The 25,857-nt window shown below is 36.5% G+C and overlaps 1 protein-coding gene across 1 annotated transcript in view; it reads left to right on the top strand.

Moving 5' to 3' along the window:
* Positions 1 to 25,857, top strand: part of LOC135074630 (uncharacterized) — a 45,276-nt gene that overhangs the window by 13,446 nt on the left and 5,973 nt on the right. The window contains exon 2 of the mRNA XM_063968990.1: positions 17,472 to 17,536. The gene's annotated coding sequence lies outside the window, so the exon portion shown is untranslated. The remainder of the gene's footprint in view (positions 1 to 17,471; positions 17,537 to 25,857) is intronic.

Genomic DNA, 25,857 nt, shown 5'->3' with positions numbered 1-25,857 from the left:
TTTTAATCACATCTATCATCGATATTATAAACTCTACATTGAGAAATACTAAACTCTACATAGCTAATAAACCGATAAGTGTATCCAATTCGATTTCATGCGATAAATTAGTTATTCATGTTATTTTATATGAATCAAGCACCAATTCTCGATTCATATCAGCGAATCGTATCCTTTAGTCACGTATGCCAGCCGAAATGTACGAGCCAATAAAACTTTACGACAAGCTCCGCCGGCATTTGCCTAGACCTATCAAAAATTCATCCGTGTGTGCAACCGCACATTACCTTCCTGCCACTGCCACCCTCGCAGACGGGCTTATACCACTGCATACACACGAGGATACCTTAGGGTTGCCACTAGATAAATTACTACGTAATCACATTGATTGAAATTAAGGCTGTTCATGAAACAATTTACAAAATTCGATTGAAAAACAATGGGTTAGATTTCAACAAATTTTGATTTAGTGCCTGAAACTGAATCTGATTTTGAGCTTTTATTCATAAGGACTTAAGAACAATGTTTTACTGATTGTTACTAAAACTTAGAATAGTCGTTTTGGCGATTATCGTAACAATGACCAATCATTCTGTCTATATTTTGTCCTACATCTTACATTAATGTATTCATGACTAAACTAAGAGTACGAGTATATGACTCAGGAACTACAGCAGCTGTGGTCATGCACATTTCACAAGCTAGATATAAACCTATGATCTGAATGACTTCTTGGCCTGAAATACTGACCTTTAGCCAGACATTCGCCAATAGTTAAAACTAATGTTAAAGTCGTGATTTTACAATCAATCACACCAGCATATAAATAACCTGTTCAGACAGAACTTCAAACTTAATTTATAAAATATTTAACAATTATAGCTTTTTGAAACTGAACACTAACTTGCGGTTATTTCCACCCACTTGCCCAATTCCATGGACAGGCAGCGCACTTTAGAATATACGGAAGTCGTTAGTTTCAAATATCTCTATCTCGCTTCTTAATGAGGAAATTACAGCCAGTACAGTTCCTAAGTGTAACCCGATCGGTATAATAACACTGAAGAAAAGCCCTTCGTATTATTATCGCAACCTATTCATAGGCCGCTAAGTAAACACTGTATTTAATATCGGTAATAATAACGTTACTAAGAAAACAAATAAGTGGTTATTTAATTTATACTCCGACCAGCATTTCTTGACACTCAAAAATTAATATTTTAGCCAATAAATAGTAACGTTTGGTCACGCTAAACCCTCTTCCGTAAAACTGTTAAATAAAAAGGTAGGGTAAAAATGCAACGGAAAATAAGTTTATAGGCCGACCTTTTTGATGTCACGTAGCCAACTCATTTAATTCAAGTTACTGCAAGCCCCTACTTTACTTACCCTCATATCTTGTACAAATAAACATGCGTCCAACCTGGTTTTAAATTGTTATTTCATATTTTTGTGGGGTACCTACCTACCTAATCTTATAATGAGTCCCCATAACTACATGGGTTGCTGTAATTAAAAAAGCTCATTAAAATTTTAACCTACTTATGTACTTTACTTTAGAAGTTGTTTAGTATTTTACATTCATTTAAGAATTTAAATAAGTAATAATATCGTTTATAAAAATTCTATTCTGCTGCGATAACGAGTAAAATTACTTCATAATTAGTGTTGTAACACCTTAACTTATTTATGATTAAAATACCTGCTCTTACATTGTTAATAACATACACTTATTATACAAAATATCGGAAATTATTCTTGCTGCAGCAGTTCCGTGCTAAGAAACTTAAACAAGTAAATCATGCTTATCAAGAACAACAAGGAATTAATTATTCTTACGGCAATTTGTTTCAAACGCTTTTTTACAATATTTTTCTATGGTTAATATTATAACTGAGTAGGTACATGCCAAGGTTAACTATTTATATGTTACACACCACATGTAGGGAACAACCTATCTGACAATACCCGGTACTTTGATATTTCTATTTGACCGTTATATAATTTTGTTGACCTAACTACAGTCAAAGTTAAATGTGAACACGAATGCATCGGACTCACTAAATTAATGTATAACTTCTGTGTAATAAAATGATGTTGCCGCAATTCGTATTATCTTGACAACCAACCTTATTTACCTGTATAAAAGCCAAAAATACGCGAGAAGCGAGCAACACAGAAAACTAGGGTGAGTAAATTGTAATATACTGGCCAGGTTGTTATTCTTGCTGCAGTTTAGACGACAAATTGTGATAAAGTCCCCTGCATGCATCCCCCTGGGGGTAATTTCAGAGTTTCCCCTCTTCCCCTATTTGCGTGGCCGCACAAAGAGGATGGCAGAGAGATCTGCAGGGAATTAAACACACCGAATTTAACTGACACGAAACGTGAGCTTTTGCTGAACAATTAAAAGTGCATCACAGTAGTCGATGCTCATGGGTTTTCCTTTTTCTCGTTATGATAAAAACTACGACGACCATTTTCTAAAACGCATTTTTATACAATAAAAAACAAATAAATTGATACTTAATGTTCTTTTCGATATTCAATAAAACAATATCTTAATTTTTGAAACAATTTAGATTAGGTAGGTAATTTTAATTGAGTGTTACTTCTTTATCAATACAGTGTGCTATTAGAGTCGTATTTAATTACTTACGTAAGCTACAGTGACTCTACCATTCTAACACCACACGTTTAGGCATTACTGACTGATATTATGCTGACATGGCATTCAATGAACGAGAACAAAAATGTGTTAATTGGGCAGCACAATTGGAAGCTAGTTGGTCGTCGAACCACAAATATCCGGGGCCAGCTGTATCGGCTGTTAACATCTTTGTTAACAACGGATTACGTTCCATTTCGCGCAACTGCAACACGTTCATCGGTCAGCTTTATCGGGAAATGAAATTCCTTAAATTAAACAGATACCTGCAAACCCAGGCACTGACCTATTTTCAACATTCGGTCAATTCAACCCTTTTATTCCGAATACAGGGCATATTTCCCACGTTGTACATTGAAATAGCTCGAATCGCATATCATATTTTGGTAAGCATTTTATTATTGATTTTATTTAGCCGTGTACCAAAACGTACTTGAGGAGCATATGTTTTTGTACGCAGCTGTATTGTTTCATCGCAGTTGTCGTATTCACTGCGTCCTCTGCCAATAACACGTTAACTAAACATCGAGCCCAAATGTTAGGACACTACATCAGAATTCAATCGCTGCCTTATCGACAAGGAACCCTCTTCAAGTCACGTCCATCAGTCAAATGAATATTCTATACTACGCACGCCCGCTTTTCCGCACACGGATTTGTCAATTGTCAATAAGTGAACATAAGTATGAGTGGCGCACGAGACGAGAGACGAGTCATTGCCTTTAAAGTTCTTGTTTTGTTGAGGTAATCATAAATGAAGGTGCTTCCACAAAAAATAAGTTACATTTACATTTCATAAAAAAACACTTTAACTACTCCTTGATCTCCCAAACTACATTTTCGTAATCACAATGTAAGTAGAGCCAACTCCTAATAACTGTATAAGTTTTAATAGATTAGGAAAGAGGTAAAAAAATACTATTTTATGATTACCTAGGTCAAATTAAAGATACTTTTTCAGCACAAGAGAGAGAAACTCGATATAACAATCATTGAGCAAAATCGAACTTAAGCCAACAATAGATCTCTGTTTGTATTTAATTAACTTATGCATGATTGTTCTTTTGAATCGGAAAACTTTGCTTGCTGATTGGTGTAGTTGCTGACACCTACACAATTTCACTAACGAGGTCTCTGAAACAACATATTAATTGTTCGCTTGAATACATACAACAAAGTTACATAAAACAATAGCTATGTTACAAAAGGTGCTAACTACAATTACCTACCTACAACTAGTCGATAGTTTTCTAGGTATGAGTACATTAAGTATAACAATATTCCGCACTCACAGAATAGAGACATTATGTAAGTAATTTTACAAATAATAGTAACTTATTTACTATAGAAATATTATGAATGACTATTGTTTTTCTTCTTCTATTAATAGATAGCAGAGAGACGCAATAGTTTGACAGAATGGTCTTTCACCAAGTGAAATCCAAATATTTAGTCACGAATCGAAAATAGTGCCATAACTATTATTATTAATAAGCGGGTCATCACAATAATGGCGTACCATCCGACGCCCTCGTAGGAATTCTTTTGTACCATCCATTATCCCGGAGCGGTGCTCAATATTACGGTGTGTTGGGTAATACCTCGTGAGTTGCTTCTGACTAATTGTCCAAAGAAAGGTACGAAAACAATCGGATATTGTCTTGTAGAGCGGAGGCGACAATGCGCGGCGTGCTTCGCGCGGTAGAATACCCACAAACAATGAATTTGATGCCTTTTTGATCAACGCTTTCCCTTTTAGCCTCTATCTGCTATTCAAGGAGCTGCTATAGTTTATTTAGCTTTTATTCTCGATCAGTCTTACGCTTGTATCGATTTTCAAAAGACGGAAATTGGCCATTATAATAACACTTTATTTACAATTATTTACAGTCAGAGTCACATTAAACATTTCTAACAACAAGGAAAGGGAAAAAGGAAATGTAGTAGTAAAGTGTTCAATACTATCAGTATTTGCTTTTATATTACTCGCATATGTAAACAGTACTTAAAATGTAGATTAGTTCTAATATTGGGTATGTGACAGAAGCCTATTCTTATCTTGTTGCTAAAATAAAACTGGTAGCTATAAATCTTAACTACGTTGCTAATGAGTCAAGTTCAACCACATGGGACCACACCTCTACACCGGCAAATAATTTAAACCGCGTAGAAATCGCCCAAACTGGTATGTTAAGACGTCCCAAGTTAAACATAAATTAACTAAGTAGTATGACAAAATCAGAAAAGTTACGCCATTATTTTGTAGAGCTATAAATAATCCTCAAATAATTTACTGATCAAATTCATTTCTTAAGCCCAACAGTTTAATAACATGTTACTCAAAACTCGATTCAATCAAGCATATACTCGTAGTCAAGTCTAATACCAGTCATGAATCTAAGTCAAGACGTATTAGATATTTAATAGTAGACTATTAAATTAGAAAACTGTCTGAAAAGTACACAAAATCAAAAACAGTTAAGTAGGTAGCCAATTTTCCCATTCTACATAATAACTAATATGAATTTTATTTAGCAAAAGCGGAAATAAAATGCGAACGCCTATTGTGGTTTCTCGTTAACACACATACAGGCCTTTGTTGCAATTCATTGTAAACCTTTTGTTACTGAAATTGAAATAAAACAAAACGCGTTTTCTAAAAGTAGGTCAAATACTAGACATAAATCCAAATCAAACTCGCTCAAAAAAATAAAGCTTGGCGTGCACTCTATAAATCAAATCTAAACGAATAAATCAAATGTAAACACAATACTTAATTTTTCCTTAGGTCATCCAAGAGGTCTTAATGCTTATAATAAAAATACACTAAAGTTGACGAAAACTTGTTTTTTTTTTAGAATTTAATGTCCTATTAAAGGTCGTTGACCTTACTACAATCAAGCTATTAAAATTATAAGAAACACCAATGACCAACATTATCAATTTTTACTTTAACCTGTTACAGAATTAACATTGTCATTAAGAGAAATGGCTTCTTGGAACGTCTAACGACATAGCAGGTGCACTAATGAGGCGCTATATGGGTTTAGTTTTACTTGCTATCATATACCTTAGCCCGTAGAACCCTGTGGTCGCATGAGACCGCGGTAACGGTAACATTGTCTCAATCAAGTCGCTGGTACTTGAAGGGTTATTGACTTAACATGATAACATAAGTTTTTTCAACTAATAGCCCTATTAAACCCTCGGGGTAAGCTGAATATTGACATTACGAGTGGGTTCACCACAATATCCCAGTGCCTTATCCCTGTGCCATATCCCTGTTCCTTGGGTCTCGATTTGGCCAGTCCGAAACCGACATTTGTATACTGGTCGTCCATCATTTATTTGACTTTGAACTTGAAGTAAAACATTGCAGTTTCAATTTAAGTAACAACCAGTTTGTAATCATAAAAACTTGATGGGACGACAATCTCCGTGAACCATGACATTATTGGGGCATTGATGCCTCGAAACAAACAGTTGTAAGCCTTGGAAATACTCATATACCGATGTTTTACCAGCCGGGCTAGGATAAAATCTTATCGACGATTGTAGACCATAATGAGCTCGTGCAAAATCGACAAAATGCTTGGATAAAAGTTTATCGTGGCGCCATCCTTGTCGAACACTAGTTGCGTGTTCTCTTGAACTCTACGCATAAAAACGGTGTAAACATAATAATATGATTTGTGTATCGCGTGCGCAAACACTCCCGCGCAGTTACGCAAGCTGATTGACAGCTGTTAGACTCGCGTGTCCGGTCGCATGTGCGATTTTAAACAGCTTTAGCCATATCCTAGTGATTAAAGTTCAAAAATTTGTCAACCATTTGCTTCGTGGTTCGGTTTAGTCTTTTATCAAATTTCATAAAAATTAAGTTGTGCGCTTGTTGTACGGAGCTGTTTAATTTCAAAACATTTATATCATCCAGTCGCGGGATTTAGGCATCCTCGCTGCAAACTTTTAATTGAAATTAAAAGTTTCTAATCGAGTTTTTCAAATTAATTTATTATTCCAATCAACAGACGTAATTTTTCAAATACCTAAAACGGAAATCAAAGAAAATAGCAGCTGCATATTATCTCGATTTGTCACGCCTAAGTAGTGAAAGCTTGCACTTCAGCGACAACCGCCTACGGAAATAAGTTTATGATATTTGAAATTATAATGAGCACCAAACATTAATTATTGGCCGGTCATTATCGGTCGCAGGAAGAATAGAAAGTAAAGCTGGGGACAGACCACTGACTATTGTGTAGCATTCGTCAAGGGACGCTAATGCGGAAGCTGCGACGTGACGTCCTGCCCGCGGGCGGAATTGTTAATCGCCTCATTTATCAGCCAGACGAAAGTGAAAATCGCTACTGGGTATTGTGTCTCGTTCCAGGCACGCAACTATGTAGACTGCGCTTTACACCCCATGGCGCGGACGAAACAATTTAGCTGGCAAAAAATAGACACCATTTAAATGCAAATGATATTTTTAGACGTAAAGATGCAAATTCAAAAGGTCAGTTCCTTATTTGCTTAAATACAATCTTTTTTAGTGTTAGGTTAACGTCCGCCTGAAAAACTATCGTAACGCGGATTCTCAACTAATCCATTGTTTAGAACGCGTAATTACCAAACACTAAAATACATTTGCGGTACATATTTGCCAATACATTGTTCTCTACTCTGCACGTAACATTTTTGTCGGTGTTGTGCAAGTTCCAGAATTATTTCGTTATTTTTATTACTACTACTAATCATCAAAATCACCTGCTTAATTAAGATGTAGGATGTAGCTGAAAAGGAAATAATAAAAATTAGACCAAAGAAGAAGAAAATTCTCCAAAGCTGAAAAGCTCTTACTATGTTTTCTTAGTCTTAGAAAAATACTGTAACGAGGCTACAAATTAAGATAGAAAACGCGTATTACATTTTATACGTGTATTACATTTCCCCATTAATATTTAATACATAATTAAACCAATCAATTTAAATAGCAGACCACCCAAAACAGACTGTCTTGGCGCATGAAAACGAATCGACCCCAAATAATTTGATAACGCCGAAAACAAAGAAGAATATTTGGAACAGTCCCAACATTCCCTGAGGGTGTTCTTTTATCTCGTTAAAATGGTAACTTTACTTTTTTTGTCAACAAAAATATTTGCGACCTGAATGCTAACTTTTAAATATTTTCGTGCAGTTTTGCTAAATAATATTATTTCCCAATTATATTCATTTGCATTCAATTACACAATAAACGAGCACGACATTTGCTCTAATAGTTTTGCGTGCTATCTATACATCTCTGCCATTGTTCGCAGCGCGGTCTCCTATTACTTTGGGATGATATGTAATGATGCTTAATCGTGACATAATGGTATTATTGTGTCGCAACGAGTAAAAGTGACGATACTCCGTTACCGCTTATGGGCCACGCCACAGCTCTACTTACGGCACACTATAATGACGTGACCCACACATTAATATATTACGAAGTTCATTCCGTAACGTTGCATAAAAGCATTTGCATTTTCTAAAAGATGTGCTACAGTTTAGCATTGTTTCAGTAAGAAGATGTAAGTAGCAATTCTCACAAATTACACAAATGGACAATTTTTGTAATGGTTTTAGCTTTACGAAATATTGTAGAGCTTTTGTAAAGGCTTCACTTCTTAAACATACATAAGTTATTTTTTCAAATTAGAATTAAGTTAGAATTTGTATATAAGAATGCCATTAAATTCGTCTATAGAACCTATGAAGGTAGGTAGGTATGTAGGTAGTTTGTTTGTGTATGTGTTACAGGAAATGTATGAAATCCGTCATTTTATACAATTCCTAGGATTTGTGTATAAGTCCTAAAATCACCCGGAAATGTGTGATGTAAATTATATTAGACACATTTCCTAGGAAATTTACACATTTCCTAAACAGCAGTCGGAAATGTAATTAAGATTTCTTTTTTTTTTCTCCGAAACTTAAATGGCGCTACCGCGTCGCGGCCGCTGTGTATGTGTAAGGTCGCAAGTCTAACCTAACCTAACCGAGACTTTGTTATCCAGCTACAGGAGTACTAAAACCTTCATGCCAATAATAGTTTAATAAAAGAGATGTTAAAATTAGGGTTTTCCAATACTTCAGCGTAATATGCGTGATGCCGAAAGAAAGGTATGCCAATATGCAAATATTTTTTTCAGCCAAAGTATAATAGTGCGAAAACAACTTTCAGGCTAAACAATTATAGTTGTGAGTTAAAAGTACCTATCGGGCAATGTGGTTTGGCTAATGGAAATTTTAGGCGTACTGAGAGGCACCCGATCACACGACCGCGCTTGTGCCGCTTACTTTTATACATTTCCTAATACAATATTGGAATTCTATAAAATTCCTAGGAAAAGTATACATGTCCTAGGATATGTGCGTATTAAAAAATCTCTGAAGCAATATTTTATAAATTTCCTAAATAGCTTCGGAATTGATACATTTCCTAGGAATAGTATACAATTCCTAGAATTCATACATTTCCTGTAACATATGCACAACTTATAAATAATCAAAACCTAGGTACTAGGAACAAAAAACTTATCATTATTCCGACATTAATCATCATTGTTATGAGTTTTATTCTTTCGAGATACCAGTTCGTCACCCGCCGGCCATAAATCAGGCACAAAAGCAATTATCCGATCTTCAAACAGATATTAACAGCTGCAAACCTCGTGGATTCGATATTTTTTGCTTAATACATAAATTAAACTATCCGCATTTACTGGCGGACTGCGATTAAATATTTTTTATTCATTCGGGATATAAATCACCAGATTTAATCACGATAACTATATTGGGATTCATCCCAGCACAACTAAAATGAAAATGGACAGCAAGCTCATCAAAGAATTTTATTTTTTTATTTTTTATTTACAACGAGGAAGCTCTTGGCTTGTTATCTCACCTGCTGGTAAGTGACGATCAGGCCGAAGGTGGAAGCGAACTTCACCCGGAATCCTCAACCACGGAGGAAGTGGCTATCTTACTTCTAACTGTCGGAACAGACTTAGGTAAGATGGTGGTAGCTAGCCAGGCGGACTTAGAACAAGCCCTACCACCAACCAAACTGAACAGAAAAGTCTGCCCCCACTGGAAATCGAACCCGGGACCTCTGCGTCTTATGCAGGTCAACAGAGGCGGTTAAAGCACTCATTTCTTTCTTCTATGAAATAAAATAAACCTAATAGTGTTTGATCAAATAACATAATACCATAAAGTACCTAATAGTGAGATGATTTCATCTAACCAATATGTGAGTGCGATAAGGCAAATGAACTTCCTGGTGTTATTACACTGATTGCGACGCGTGCGCAGATTTTATCAGCAAATCATCGGTTTCACGAGACGACCGTGAACAAACAGTTATACTCTGTATCACCGCATCTTCTGTTCAATGACTTTATTTTTTCTGCTGTAATACTTGTACAGACGGCACAACACATTGTGGCATCTTTTAAGCTTTAATAAGAGCGATATTTCATTCAAAAATTGCGGTCGACTGTACTAGTTGTACTGAAGATGTTTACGAAGTGATCATCAGACATAACAGCGGTAATACGGCAGTGTTGTGCTACTGTGATTATTACCTAGAAGTAATTGCAAGTCACGTGTGAATAGGATTCTTCTAGACTACTTAGCTCGCTCCATCAGACTGCACTCAAGATTAAACTAATTAATACATTATTATTACCGTTAAGTCGGTTGCGTTATAGCTAGAATTTTATAAGTATAAATATGGCATCAACCTTTTTAATTACATAACGATTAAATAAGTGTATCATCTACATAAAACTAATAGGAAATGTTAACCTCATCTAATTCCCAACACATAATTTTTCCGTAGCGTTTTAATCACGTAAATTGCTCGATCAATCTATTGCGGTTTTCGACATTATCTCGCTTAGACAGGCCATTAGTTGTAAATGAGAAGATTACTGCGTACACTCGGCCAGTATTTTATTGTAGGTATATTTATTCTCAATGTCGCGAAACTGATTCATCGACAAACGACATAACAATCGAACCCTTTGTGTGTGATGTCGACATTGAATTGCATGATGCTGCTCTACTTATTAGGTTCACCACTGTAAAATTAAGTATATTTAAAAACTGCTGAAAATCAATTTTCTTTATTTCTTTCATTACAAAATTCATTCGAGAACGCTTTTCTTTCAGATGAACACTGTTAGTAAATATAGTGTCACTTCTATTCAATCGGGCTCTACTTTTTCAATCTCTATCTTCAACAATATTGAAAAACTTATCAATTCTAACAAACCCATGTAATACCATTGTTTCCCCATCGCCGGCTCGTGTCATTTTCTCGTTTGCAAATCGCGAAAACGTGTTTATTCCAGACAATAACAAGGCTGGTCACAATGTTTACAGAGTATGTTTACGTTCAAAATAAGACTGATAAATTGAATGCTCCAGGAACGAGATCCGGCGCACTTACAGCTTTTATTTATGTAATAGTGATCTAAGTATATCCAGTCGCCATACCTTTACTTAGAGCTAAGGCATACGATGCGTTGCAATGATTTCGCCAATCGCGCGACGCGGCGACGCACTGCTCGTGTGCCCGCCACAGATATTTCTATGAAAGAGAGCACAGAGACGAACGACATTATGACGGCGACTGCTTGCGATAGTGGTAGGCGACGGTCAGCGACTGTAGGCGACTGTCAGCGACCGTCTCCGACTCGCACCTTTCGCTGTCATGACACGTTGACACGACTATACGTTAGTGACTCTTGTCTTCGAGAGTCGCAATGCATCAGCGATTGTCGGCGATCATCGGTGGTATTCGCGATGCATCGGCGACTGTCGTCTAATTTGAATATCTAGCGTGGGCGATCATCGGCGACTGTCGCCGACTTAAATCGCAAGCAGTCACCGATATACTGTTGCTCGTCTGTGAGCTCCCTAAGACGACGCAGTGACACATTGTTATGCTCCGGCGTCGCACCGCCGCCGCAACGCATCGTGTGCTTTGGCTCTTAGTAATGCTAGTAAGCTCGCGGCGCCAGCTGGCATTCTTGTCTGCGCAAGAGCAACTTTCATGAATAGTAAACTGACTAGTTTTAGCTAGTACTAGTCCACTCGCTAAGTAAACATTGGCGCGATCGAGCGGATTGAGTGTGCGCTAACGCTTAAATTAAAGTAAAGTAGAACAGCGTAACCATCAGAAAGTAAACTAATTGCCCATGGCTATGATACGACCGACTATTTATAAAATTTGTGGCAGCACCACTTCTTTACATTATTCAGAATACTTTAACTAAATGACGACTTACACGCTTAGTTTAAAAATCATTCACGAAATGCAAAATGCAGGAAAACCACAATTCGCAGTAATGTTTATAAATTCACAAAGTAAATGTGACTTGGAAGAAATGGTAAGGAAAAGCTAATACCATTTGCCATCGCTTTACAAAACACACACATATAATCCCTAGTCAATAATGTAAATATGAAAGAAGGCCGTAAAAATCGTGAATCCTGTATATTTTTCGTAAAAAATACATTCTAACTAAAACACAGTGTCCTTGCTCTATTTTATGAGTAGGTAATATTTTAAAAGAAAAAAATATTTGTTGCATTAGCATACTCTTTAAATCGCATCCACAACGAGTAAATAAATCTGCTGAGATTTCCCAAGCCCTGGTTGGTTGCTTGGTTAGGAACTCTACCAAAAAGACAATGTAACAACAATAACCTTTAGAAATCTAGAAATAGTAGCCCTTATTATGATTAGTGCGAATAGGAACGCCTCATTAGGTGTCGCCCACGCGGCTCCCTTTCCGGGCGCCTACAGGTGCAGGTAGCAATTATGCTTTGCTACACAGCCGATGCTTAATTGAACGCCTCGCCTACACTTCAATTTGATTAACATTAACACTACCTAGGTAGAGAAAGACTCAAAGAGTAGTCCTCAAAGGGATTCCTAGAGTATAGATCTCTACATCCTCTCTTACACGTGCTCTAAAAGCTGTATTCAATATCGGTGTCTGAAAGCTAAGAGCTAGCTTTACCATACATTTGTTTGTAGGGATTCGTAATAAAAATGGAATCCATATAAGATCACACACGTGTCTGTCGCAGATCTCAATAATATACTCGTAGGTATATTGCCAGAAATATAATATAGTTTAGTGACCCACATAAAAACGCGTACGCGTCCTTGTGGAGCTAAAGTATAATAGGTACTATATTTTCGAATGCGTCTTTATATTTTAAGACACCTAGAAATTACTTTTAACTTGATTTTTATTCTACGGAGCCGGCTATACGCGTGAGAAAAACTCACACTACTTAGGCCCTCTTTAAACTTTCTGAAGTATAATTCTGCCCTTGAATTTTAAATACAATCTTGACCTACTAATATCATGTTTTAGAAACTTAAATACCCATGTCATTTTGAAAGTAAAATTTACTTTCAAAGAAAATTTTATAATCACATTAGATTTGCTCTTGTCACGATTATTTACGGCCGTCTAGGAGAATAATGTGTCTAAGCCGTAATCCCTAAGAAATAGGTGGGTTATTTATTTCTTGGGAACTTTCATGTGCCACTAACCAACATTCCATCGGGATCCATGCTATGGTAGCCATGACATCATTGTAAACCAGTTGGATGTCATAATAATTCACAATGAAGACCTTTATGACATCTTATATCCCTCATAAAGCACGTAGCGACACCTTTTACACCCTCCCAACATTTTAAACAATAACATAAAAGTTTATGAAATCGCTTTTTATGGGCCATGTCTAAAGAAATAAAACTCTACAAGACTTTCTACAACATAAATTAATACGTCCAAATCGAGTGACCTATTTTGTGCGTTCTATACTTCTATTCTCATGTAAATCTATGTCATAGTTTGTATGTCTGTATCTATTTACATGATTTATAACGCTTATCATTATCATGGAAATTTTTCTAGCGTTTTTACAATGACCAAGGAATATTTCATAACAAAACAATAACAAAATATGTTATGGGTCATTTACAGTCGTGTATGTGTATGTTATAAAATCTGTTCTAATCAGCAAGAAGGTACATATCTTGTGAGTTCGTAATATAACTCTACAATCAACATATTAACTTATTTTTTATAGTATTTGACGTAAAAACAGTAAATAAATGCGTTAGTACTATTGATTTCATGATCATAATGTACCAACATGTATTATCTAGAGCAATATGTAAGTAGCTACGTAGAGGCAAGATGAAATCATATGCATTTTTGTTTGAAACCTAATGATTAGGTATTTACTTTTGTAAATAACTCTACATTTTCAAGTTAGCGACTCGAAACAACGAAGCAGTTTATTCAAGACAATGAAGATATTTTTCATAATTATTATCTTTTTTTTTATTAATTTACTTGTTCTTATCGGATAACCTTTGACACTGAAGTCACTCGTACTTTAATTAAATATCTCCTTGTCTTTCCATGCCGATATTGAAATCACGTAACAAACTACGTTCTCTGGCATTGAGTTAACAACGTGATTTTCACATGTTTTAAAGAATAAAAAAAACATTTATTGTTTATCAGTGTAGTATTCAGTTTATCAGTATATTTTTTGTAATGTTTTACTTGACGTAATACAACAAATAAAATCAATATTTACGAAACGGAAAAAAACAAACGTAAAACAAAGTTCCAATATGCGGGAAATCAATTTTATTTAGAAATAGTAAAAACTCCAAACGAAGCCGAATGCTGTACTGACCATTCAATGAAATGGCCCAGGAGTTAGAAAACTAGGATACATTGAAACAACGTCGCGATCAACAAAAAGTACGACAGTTACGAATGTTGATACCGATAGGATTACGTCTCTACATAGATTTGCATCAAATAGAGACCAATAGCCTCTATTTACTTTCGGCTTTTAAGTTGCTTTTTATTTTTAAGTAAAGAAAGCTGTTAATCGCAAAAACCCTGATCCTGATAAAAGAACTGCAGATTCAGTCCTCAGTTGCTTTAAGTAAAATGTGAAAATGTCTATATTGAAATGTCTATATCTTCAGATCATACAACGTTGAATTAAACAATTAAAATAAAATAAATGTATCCGTAGAGACAATTTTATTAAATGGCTGCCTTTTAAATTGATACACTTCATTCATTTTCTCATTATTCATTCGTCTCACAATTTAAATGACACAAAAACTAATAGAACAAATAAACTGACATTGAAAAGTATTTGGCATTAGTGTCGCACATAACACATGCGAGTCAAATCAATAAAATGTGATTGATTGTACGCGAACAACCTCAGATGGGAACCACAAAACGCATAAACGAGCAATAACCACTTACGGGTGTTTGCCTTTATCGCCACAGATTTGCACACAATGTTTAGATTGGGTACGAGCCGAATGTGTGGCTTTCACTACGCATGTGAATCAGTACTTTTATCAATAACTCAAATAACTCATAACTCAAACAGTATTATGCACGCATCATACGGCCACTACAAGTTTAATGGACTAGATATTTGTTGCAAACTAACACTTAAGGCGTTAACTGGGACATCGCTGTATTTTTAATTATTAATACTAATATCGTTTGCATAAAACTTTCAAATATACAAGGTTGGGAGTCAAAAGTTGTAACTAATACCGTCTAGGTAGGTATAGCACGTGCTGTGTGACTCATCTTTATTTTTATTTGAAAATGATTTGAGACGGTAAAATGCTAATATTCCTTCACTCACCGATCAAATAAACAGAAAATATTATTTGGGTCGGATATTTTATAGACTGCACCAATCCTTCTAAAGAAAGTACCTATACCTTCAACAAATTCTCACAAACCAATATGTTTAGTACGCTTTCTAACATGTAGTAACAAATAAAGCCTTTACTATTCAACAAACGTACATACTACTCGGGTGTTTATTGTTTTATTCCAGCGAGTGGAACAATCACCACATGTTTCAATAATAAACAAACATTAAGTGCTATCTGCTGCTCGAATTCGTCAATTCATTCCACGCAAACATCCAGATGAAAACATGTGACTGTTCAATCACATTCATAAATTACGTGACCATGAAAATTCCTGGTCGATAAAGTGTCAATGATCATTTCATTATTCTCTGCAAAGAATTTCGCAGTCAATCGCATCCGATGAATCGAATTTTTTAATCTTAATGAACATTTAACGATTAATAAAACACAACTAATTGTTTCTACACCAACACATCGTTCAGTAAACCACAGCTATGTGTAGTAAATATTCGCTAATAAATTATGCAATCTGCTAAAACGCTTAACGCGGTTTTAACGACTCAAAATGACAATAATACTTTTTTAAATCTCGTGAATGATTTTTAGAAAATGTCAACATTTGTTATTTAATTCCGATACCGTCGTTAAGTAGTAGAAAACCGCCTTTCACCCAGCGTGCTTCAAAAGGCACTCTTTGTTCATGAGACAATCGCAAGCCTTCAATAAGTACCGCGGAGGAGCGGGACATAACATGGGCTTGGATTCTAGGGAGCGCTCGCTCACTGTTTGCTGCCCATACAACCAATATTGACATTTTTCTTTGTCCACTAACTGACGTCTAATCTTTTGCTGTGGGATAGTCTTCTCCACTTCTTTGTGTGTTAATATTGATGTGCTTTGAAGTAGATCTTTTCATCAGCGTGAGGCGATGTTGATTCGCGATACAAGCTCTACTGCAGTAGTTTATAAGGTATCAAATATTTATTGGATCAATAAAAAGAGATGGACTTGAAAGCAAAACATTATTACTTCTTCGTATTAAATATTATATGCTCATTCGCACATGTTGTTCATGAAACGACTCTCCGCGCTGCGGTTCCTTACGCAAAAGCATGCGGTTATCTGAAACATACGAATAACGATTTGAGAAAGTCCTAACGTATCGCCGATAAAATTTACGTAACGAACATCGGATTAAAGGCAATAAGACGGCGAGGACATGCACTTATACATAATTAATATGTGTATGTAGGTAGGCCCAGTCGATCAACTTTCATATGGTTTGTGTGCCGTGGACGGCTGCCTCGCACATATCTCACAGATATTGCTAGAAAGCGTCCCAGTCTCAGTCTGGGACGCGGGAACTTCACTCGGCGCTATTTAGTGCGAGCTGCTGTAATAAATAGCAAAGATACATCACTAGATTTCTATCCAATATTCATTCCATTGTCTCCATTGTTCGCTGTTAAGCATATCTAGTTGATTGCAATTAAATTACTAATGCGTATCTACTTAGCTGTAGTTATTTTCTTTTTATGAGTTAATTATGTTATTAGAAATTATGAAAATCAATTTTATTATACGAGTAAGTGCTTAGTCAATTATGTAGATACAGTTCTAGATCTATGGAGACAAAAATCCACATTCTCAATCGGTGTGCTCGAACAGGCCACATTATAATTTTTCCTTCTTGTGCATTTTGGTCTACGACCAATAAATAACGTTCTCTGGATTAACTGAAATTAATTCAGACTATACCTACTTATAGAAGTACTAAAATGTGTTCACCTAAACTAAAAGAAAGAATGAAATTCAGTTCTTATGTATTTGTGTTGACATGAGCGTTCACAATGATTCACGAAATTACTAGGGAAATGTATTCGCATACGATTTAAGAGTCATCGATGACATTCAAAAGTTGACTCCATAGCTGATTGTTTTCTTCATGTTCACAGCTGGTATTGTATTCTGTAATTCTGTATTCAAAGTTAACTTTCCTTGTTGCAGGGCTGCGCGAAACGAGCGCCCGTTATAATGTGACCGGCGCCAGAATACGCGCGTCTCCCTTCAAGGTAAGCCTCCTGTCTCTCGAGCAACCACGCAAACAGAACCGACAGTTCATCATACATATTTACGATAGCTCTACTCTAAAATAAGCACGACAATGTATCGTCAGGCTAATAGGCTGCAACCGCCTCTGCCACTGTCAAATGTTTTTTCTTTATTTTTTTAAATATCAACTTGAAAATTCGAACTGCCTAAGGCGGGATTTTTTCTTTATGTAATTACCTAACTTATTGCGTTGTTATGGGTCACGATGCACACATAATTTATAATTAAATAAGGAAAGGAGCCTAAAACACTACACCAGGGGGTAGTACGCCTCATGACACCTCAGTTTCCGCTTTTCCGCTTTTCTCTACAGAATAAAAGTTTTGTATGAAGAAAATATGTCAAAATATGTATTTTATTCGTGAGTCAGGTATTTATAATATGTTTTAATATTATTCCACGGAATATTTTTGCGTCATAAATGACTGTTCTCACTGTAGTGTGGTAGAGCTTTCGTCACAGGTGTCAGCGATTGTGATGAAACGTTAGCTAAAATACCAAAGTTGATTGCTTCTATAATCTACACAACAACTAAGTGCTGGCTAGGCTGAATGTTATTATGCTCTTCGCTTAAATTTACTTCAAACAAGACATCTTATATGATAAATGCAGTTGTAAAATTCCATTTTATAGGCCCTAAATGACGCCATTCCTGGCCAATTCCAATAGCACTCTGTTTTAATTACTTCTAACTTTATTCAGTAAAGTGATTTCGAAATGTAGTTACTGAGAAATAAGTACCTATTGAGAAGTATCATGATAGGTTTTACGAAGTTCTAAGACGACCTACAAAGCTACTCAAATAACTGACAAATATTTCTAGACATAATTACGTATTAAAATTATTTCTTAATTATGCCCCAAATACGCATAAAATAACCTGTAAAAACCACTTATTTACTAACTCCTATAAAAAAGTTAAATTTGTATTGCATATAACAGGTGTTGATTCCGTATATTTTTATAATCGACAATAATTACCTTTATGCCTATTATAAATAAAAACTCTTGATTCTTTACACCAACAAATTAAAAGGTTCGTGAACTTAATGACCTTTGCTTGCGGATAAAAATAAAGAACGAAGAGCTTCAAAAGCGAAATAACACTTAAGCTGAGATAAGCTCAATGCTAAACGAGTCCTATGCCGGTGCATTCAGGTAACCTTTAAAGGCTGCTTGTGTCTTATTCAGGGCTGCTACGAGAAGAAACGTAATATTTTTACAACAGTGAAATCAAAACAAGATATTTATCATGCTCCATTACCGATTGGGACAACCAGTTTCCAAAGAATTCAAGATTTTGTGTTCGCAACGCGTAATAAGTCAATGACAAGGTTCGTAGTTGACATAATATTAAATTGGGCGAATTAATTGAACCTATTTCAGTCCTATAAATGTCGATCAGGGCTAAATTTAATGCCGTCACTTTCAATGTCCGCCATCGAACGTAGTTAACATTCAATTTGACCAATATGTAGAGTCGTGAACCCTGGGCTCATTGTGCGTGGATCGCTGCGCGGGCGCAAGCGGCCGTGAAGCAGCGCGTGATATATTATTTATTCGCCGGCGAAATCTGTCGCCGGCCGCTTCCTACCGCCTGCTTCCCTTCCAAAAATATGAAGGCGATATTCCGAACACATCGTCTCGGTAGGATGCGTACGATTTCGTATTCGCACGCTCATTTACGACGTCCGTTTAGAAACGCATTTGGTTATTAGAGCGCAAATTCAACGGACCCTTCATTCAGAATCCTGACCCTGGCTTCCTGTTTGACTGGCCAGTTACCGCTAATTTTTAGCGTCAGTTTAAACACAGTCATTGACAGAACACGAGCTGGAAATTAAAATGTTAGCTCTACCTATTTTCTAAACGGACTTGGTTGGTTTTTGTTTGCGTGTCTTTACTTGTGAGTACAGCAAGTTACACTAAATACACAGAACCTGAATGCAAATATTAATCCTTTCCTTGATTTATTTTCAATGCATCGTTAATGACTGCCTATTCATCATTAATCTCGTCCTTTAAATCAGATATTTCGTTACGTTACTCCATACACAGTGTAGGCAGATTGGTACTATAATTGTCACAACGATCATCAGTCATCTGATCAGGCCTGAATTACCTGATTGTAGAATGTAAAAACCTTGAATAATCAATTACAAGACTCACAAATAAAACATAAATCGAGTACAAAACATAGTAGGTAGTAATACCAAAACGTATAATTTGACGAAATTCTTGCCAGGTTACTCTTAAGTTAATTAGTGTTAATTTAGTATTTATAATCTTAATGTAATTATTAAACAACATACATGCATTATCTTCATACCGACAAAGAATAGTCTCTTTGATAAGCCTTTAATATAAATATTAGGTTCACATAATGATATTCTAACAGCGGTAAGCTGTTGACTGATCATAACACGGCTATTCAATTATCTGCAATCCCTAATGAAGCCTAAAATTAAATGGAGATGCATGAATGGGCGTTTTTATAAATAAACTGAGTGCGTCGGGTGTCTCCCAAGCGTGGAGCGGAGGCCGGCGCGTAACGTCTTTGGACCGACTGTTCTTTAATTGTTTTCGACGTTGATACGCCACATTTGTTATGCCTTAAAACAGAGGGGCGAACGTAGATAGAACGGCAGATAAACACGGATATGCTTTGTCGTATTTGAATATGCAACACCTTGTTGTTGTAACCCTAATTGTGCCGTTGTTTATTTTCCCATGTCATAAATTATAACTTTTCATTTAAATTCAAATGTCGGATGACTCTATTATTATATTTATTGCCCCTAATTTTCCAAAAACTATAATACTTATTATAGACTTTGGGTAAGCCGAAGATTTTTTTAAGAAAGGGTATCCGTTCTATTCCATTTTGACTTGAAATCTGCGTTAAGCTCTGCAGTCCCAGTTGTATGTAGGTGGACCATTTAGACGCTTAAATTGGATACCAAATCTTGCGCATTGAGGAGAAGCCTACACGTCCAATTGGATTCCTAGCAATGGGCAATTGCCCAAACCTGCAGGCTTCACAGATGTTAGTGCTGAATTTAACCTAGCTACGAGATTGCTCTAGGTATGATTGCCTCGGGCATTCTCCAGTATATAGGCGTAGGGTAGGTTTCTGTGTTTCACCTTTGCCACAAAATAAGACCTTTGCTTCGATAGGTTGGTACTTCTTCTGTGATAAGATAATAACTCAATGACCATGTCGAAATTATATTACTAAAAGTTAGCATACTTACTAGGTACTTAGTAACTGAATGAGATCTCTAACAAATCTACTTATTTAAGTATTACCTAAGGTGACGATGCGGTTGTGTAAGGTGCAAGGTAAAGAATAGATTACTTTGCATTCATTTAAATGTTGTTTCTGTTACACCTAAAGTTGTGGTTTGAGATCTGGAAATTAAAAAATATAACTTTTAAGTGATAAAGATATTTAGCGCACATATCTTTTCATTTATTTACCAACAAAGAGGTTATCTTACAGTATTTACTGGACGGCTTTGTAGCGTACTATTATAGTAAGCAGCTAGAGAGCTATCAGCAAGTTACATTTGACGGTCATCGGCACAGGATTGAAAAAACATGAACGTGTAGATTATGATATAAAAACGACAGTGAAATGTACAGACGGCAGCATATCAAGTTAAACACTGGGGCTCCTTATTCAATTGTAATAGATGTGATTTTGCACTACAAATGTGTAGTCTGACGTCCTCTGTACATGTCGAGGCAGTCAGTAGGTCGGCTGCCGCTCTCTGCGCGACACACTTGTCCACGAGAGTGACAAAACATCTGCAAAAACCGAATTGCAATCACTATTCACACTCGGAGAGACCGATTGTTGAACTCAAACAAAGCATGCAATCGTAACAAAATAAAGCGAGAAAAGATTTTATTATGATTTTTATAATGAGTAGAAAATCATCTTTATGTAGAGCACAAATTATTAGAAGCTTTTTCTTTCATTTGATAATAATAAAAGAAACCAACTGAGAAGTGGGAGAAAAACATTGTTTTTGTAATGTATGAAAGATTGTCTTCACACTCGTCTCAAAATATACAACATTCTTTTTGTACTCACTTTTAATTACTTAGGTACATACGGTTAATTTGAAACTAGGAAAACAAGTGATTTAAAAAGACTCATACTCACTTTTCTATTACCTACTTAACCAATTACACCAATAGTTTGTTCCTCACGGTATCATTAGTCACACAAAGTAAAGTAACTATTGTAGTTACCTACCGAAACATATTGCTCATGAGGTGTTAAAACACGACACTTAACGACAAAGAAATAACCGAAGTAATTTTAACTGGGAATCGACCAACTGAAGTAAATGCTATCAGCCAAATAGAACGTGAATAACGACTCTATAAAAGTTAACAGTAAAATAAAATTTTAACCTACGAGGAAGAAAATCCAGTTTCATTTTAGTACTGCAATAATAATGTCGGGGCTTAAAGACGATCTTCCTAAGCAAACAAGAGAAGTAATGATACCACTTTATTTCATAAATTCAACAAGTTTACTTAGAAAATTGAAGCAGTAAGTAGTATCTTAACTACTAATAAATTGCGTAAAATCCAACTTGATAACCATGACAGATGTCAGAGCACGTCAAATTATAGGTACATTCGGATGGCCCTGACCCGGAAATGTGTGGATAGCCCAATTTTAAGTGAAAGACTGAAATAAACACCCTGTATTTTCGTAAAACTTACATGTTCTACTTAATTCAGGTATGGATAGATTAATTCAGAGGCGGCGTAAGGCGTAGGCGACGTGGGCCACCGCCTACGGCCTCGCGGTACAAGGGGCCTCGCGCATCAAAAATTTTGAAAAAATGTATACAAGGTGGAGATGACAATATCACAATACGAACATTGACTATTAAATATAAATTCTTGATAGCTAAACAATGTAGTTAAAAATAAAAATATATTTTTTTCCAAACAAATTCAGCCATAATCAGACACAAAATTTAAGCAACAACACGGTTTTAAGTGACGAACATTATTCTTTGGCGCAATATTCCTTTAAAAATAATCACTGAATCAAGAAATCAGAAACTGTCAATGTATAGACCTTTGACCCTTTTTTTTATTATTTCATAAAATCCGTCTTCAGGTCGCCACAGAACAAGGCCTCGCGAAATCTGTCTTGCCCACATCAAATTTAGGTCTTGCCCCGCCACTGGATTAATTATACCGGAGACAGAAAGTGGTCAATATAAATTATTTCGAAATTGGGTCACCTTTGTTTGTCAAAAAAGAAACAGAAGTCGCAGCAATTAACTGCCCATAGACGAGCCGGTCAAGTTACCTAACATGCAAATCTGTCCGTGTCGTGGCCGCTCAGTTAGCAGCAGCACTTTCTCGATGCTCAGCCGCCATTAACATACAATATGCGTTAACGGCCGAAATACACGTGGAAAGACGGCTTCGATAGTGACGATTTATGCACATGGCTGTTTTAATTGCACGCAATACATGCCTCAGAATCTAGCAATCCATGTTACTCAACAATGTATTACGACTATTGATGTGCCGTTCCCGAGAACGCTCTCTCGACTGAGAATATTCTCGGGAGCGTTCCCGGGAGCGTTCTCCTAAGTGAGAAAGGTTGAGAATCATGTTTATCAAATGGAAATAAACGAACTTTCTTAAGTAAAATAGTATTAAATTAAGTCAACAGATAAGTGTATATTAAACAATACACTCTATTTGCAGTGAAAGGCTATATTCTCAGTGTTCCAGAGAATATTCTCGGGAACTTTCTCGGCAATATTCTTGGCAACTGCACCTTGATTATATTTTATTTTTTTCGTCGTGAAATGTCGTTTTAATGATATGTAAGATGACAGAAATTTCTTTTTACACGTAATTAAATAATGTAACTGCCCATTTTTTCGTTTTTAACACGCTCTTATTAGGTCATCGTGTATGTAACTAACTATGCAATGGAATCTTAGAATCTGAATTACACGCACTTCTAAGTCTTGTATCATCATGAAACTTGACAATTATATGTAGATTAGAAATGACAATACAATATTGTGGTACCAGCTGGTCTGATGATGGGACTGGAAGGTGGTCAAAAGAACTCTTAAACGAAACGGCGGAATCACATCGAGTTTGGGTTCATTGGATGTCTTTTCGAGATCTTTAAGCGCTAGATAATGTCCAGAGTCCTAATGATGGAGTCAGGAGGTAGCCATAGGAACTCCTAAACGAAACGGCGGAAACTAATCGAGTTTGGGTTCGTTGAATTTGTCTTTTCGAGCACTTTAATGCTAGATGATGTCCAGGGTCCTGATGATTTTTTGGCTTTTTAGTGCTGTTAGTAATTAAAAGCGTGTTTTTAGTTTTTTAAACTATTCTTATTTGACATTAAGGGCATATTTCACAATCGCTTAGTAAGGGCCTGTTTCGCCACTTCTGGATAAGTTGTGGATAGCCTGTCTGACGGATCATTTGACACATTTTTATAGAAAATACGTGCTATCTAGATTGATCAGACACTTAGAAGAATGGTATAATAATAATATTAAATAAGTAATACTCCTCTTTAAAAAGGTGACAAAACCTTGTTGAAGAATTATAGACCCATTTTGCTTCTGAGCCATGTCTACAAGCTGTTTTCGATAGTCATTACGAATTGTCACACTAGCAGGCTCGACGACTTTCAGCCCCCCAAAAAAGCCGGTTTCCGAAAATGCTTTAGTACCATATACCATAATAATATACGCAACGGCAGATTATACGGAAGATCAAGGAGTATAATCAGCCACTTTGCGTTTGTGAACAACTGTGCCAAATTGACTATTGATACATTAAAGTGTTGAAAGGCTTGTACAAACACGCCACAGTGACAGTCCGTTTGAAGATCAGGACCCGAAACCTATCCAGTTGCAGCGAGGGGTGAGACAGGGAGACGTCATCACCACCGCCCTGGAAGATGTTTTCAAGCTTCTGGGCTGGAGCGGATTCAGCATAAATATCAACGGTGAGTACATCACCCAGACAGACAGCAGACGTTATCGTAGTCATGGCTGAGATCGTGGAAGATCTAGGCACAATGCTCGATGGCCTCAATAGAGTCTCTCAACAAGTGGGTCTCAAAATGAACATGGACAAGATTTAAAAATCATGTCTAAAGACCGTGTTGCACCCACTCCTCTAAAAGTTGGAGACTCTACACTCGAGGTTGTTGACAATAATGTATACCTGGGACAAATAGTCCAGTTAGGTAGGTCCAACTTCGAAAAAAAAAAGGTCGATCATTGAATCCAGCTCGGCTGGGCAGCGTTTGGGAAGCTTTACGATATTTTCACGCGGCTTCTCCGTCGCGTCGCAACTCCGCTTTAAATCCACTTTGAATCCGCTTTGAATCCGCCAGGGTGGCAAGGGCCTTAAAACTCAGAGGTACACTGATGTTCAAATACCGTAGCCGAGTCCTAAAGCCGCGGTACGCGTTCGCCACGAAAATAGTGAGCAAGACAGCAATATCTCACTCACACGTTTCATGCCTTGTTTATAACGACTAGTCTTAATGCCCAGTTAATAAAACATCGAAACATTACAAATAATATCACATATAAATAACAAAATTAAAATTAAAACTAAATGTATTCTGTCGAGAACACTGAGAATATTCCCGGGAGCGTTCTCGGTTCTCGAGAATATTCTCACTGGGAATATTGCCGGGAACGAGAACTTTCTCAGCGGCACATCTCTAATTACGACGCTTTAAAAAATCTTACGCAAAAAAACGTCTCTGAATTTTTAGGGTAGACATGTTCGTCCCCTTCAGTTTGGTGGCTCCCCAATTCGTTAATATAAAAAATACACCTGCCTCTTATAACAAACCTTATACCCCCACAATAAGATGCGCTATAAAAACGACCGTAGACACCTGCCGTCCCTTTAAGGGAGAGTAGTAACGATGCAGCCCAAGCGTGACTATAGAAAGTTACCGGCGAGATCCCCTACATGCTCAATGTTGATTCACGCACGTTAATTAAAGGAGCAACATCTAAATGCGTGCCGTGAGTAAGGATAACAGCTATTCGTCGTGACTGCCCGTCAGGCACTACATAGGAGGCAACATGATTCTCCACCATACATTTCCGGATGCATTCACCGTAACATGACCGCTTAAAACACTGGATAGCTGCTTCACTGCAAATCAAAACGTTATATTGGTTTTTATTTTAGCAGTTTTAAAGCTCAGATAATTACCCGTTATCTTCAAAGCTTC

The sequence above is a fragment of the Ostrinia nubilalis genome, chromosome 9, assembly GCF_963855985.1.
Source record: "Ostrinia nubilalis chromosome 9, ilOstNubi1.1, whole genome shotgun sequence".
Classification (NCBI taxonomy): Eukaryota; Metazoa; Arthropoda; class Insecta; order Lepidoptera; family Crambidae; genus Ostrinia; species Ostrinia nubilalis.
This window is presented reverse-complemented; position numbering and strand designations above follow the sequence as displayed.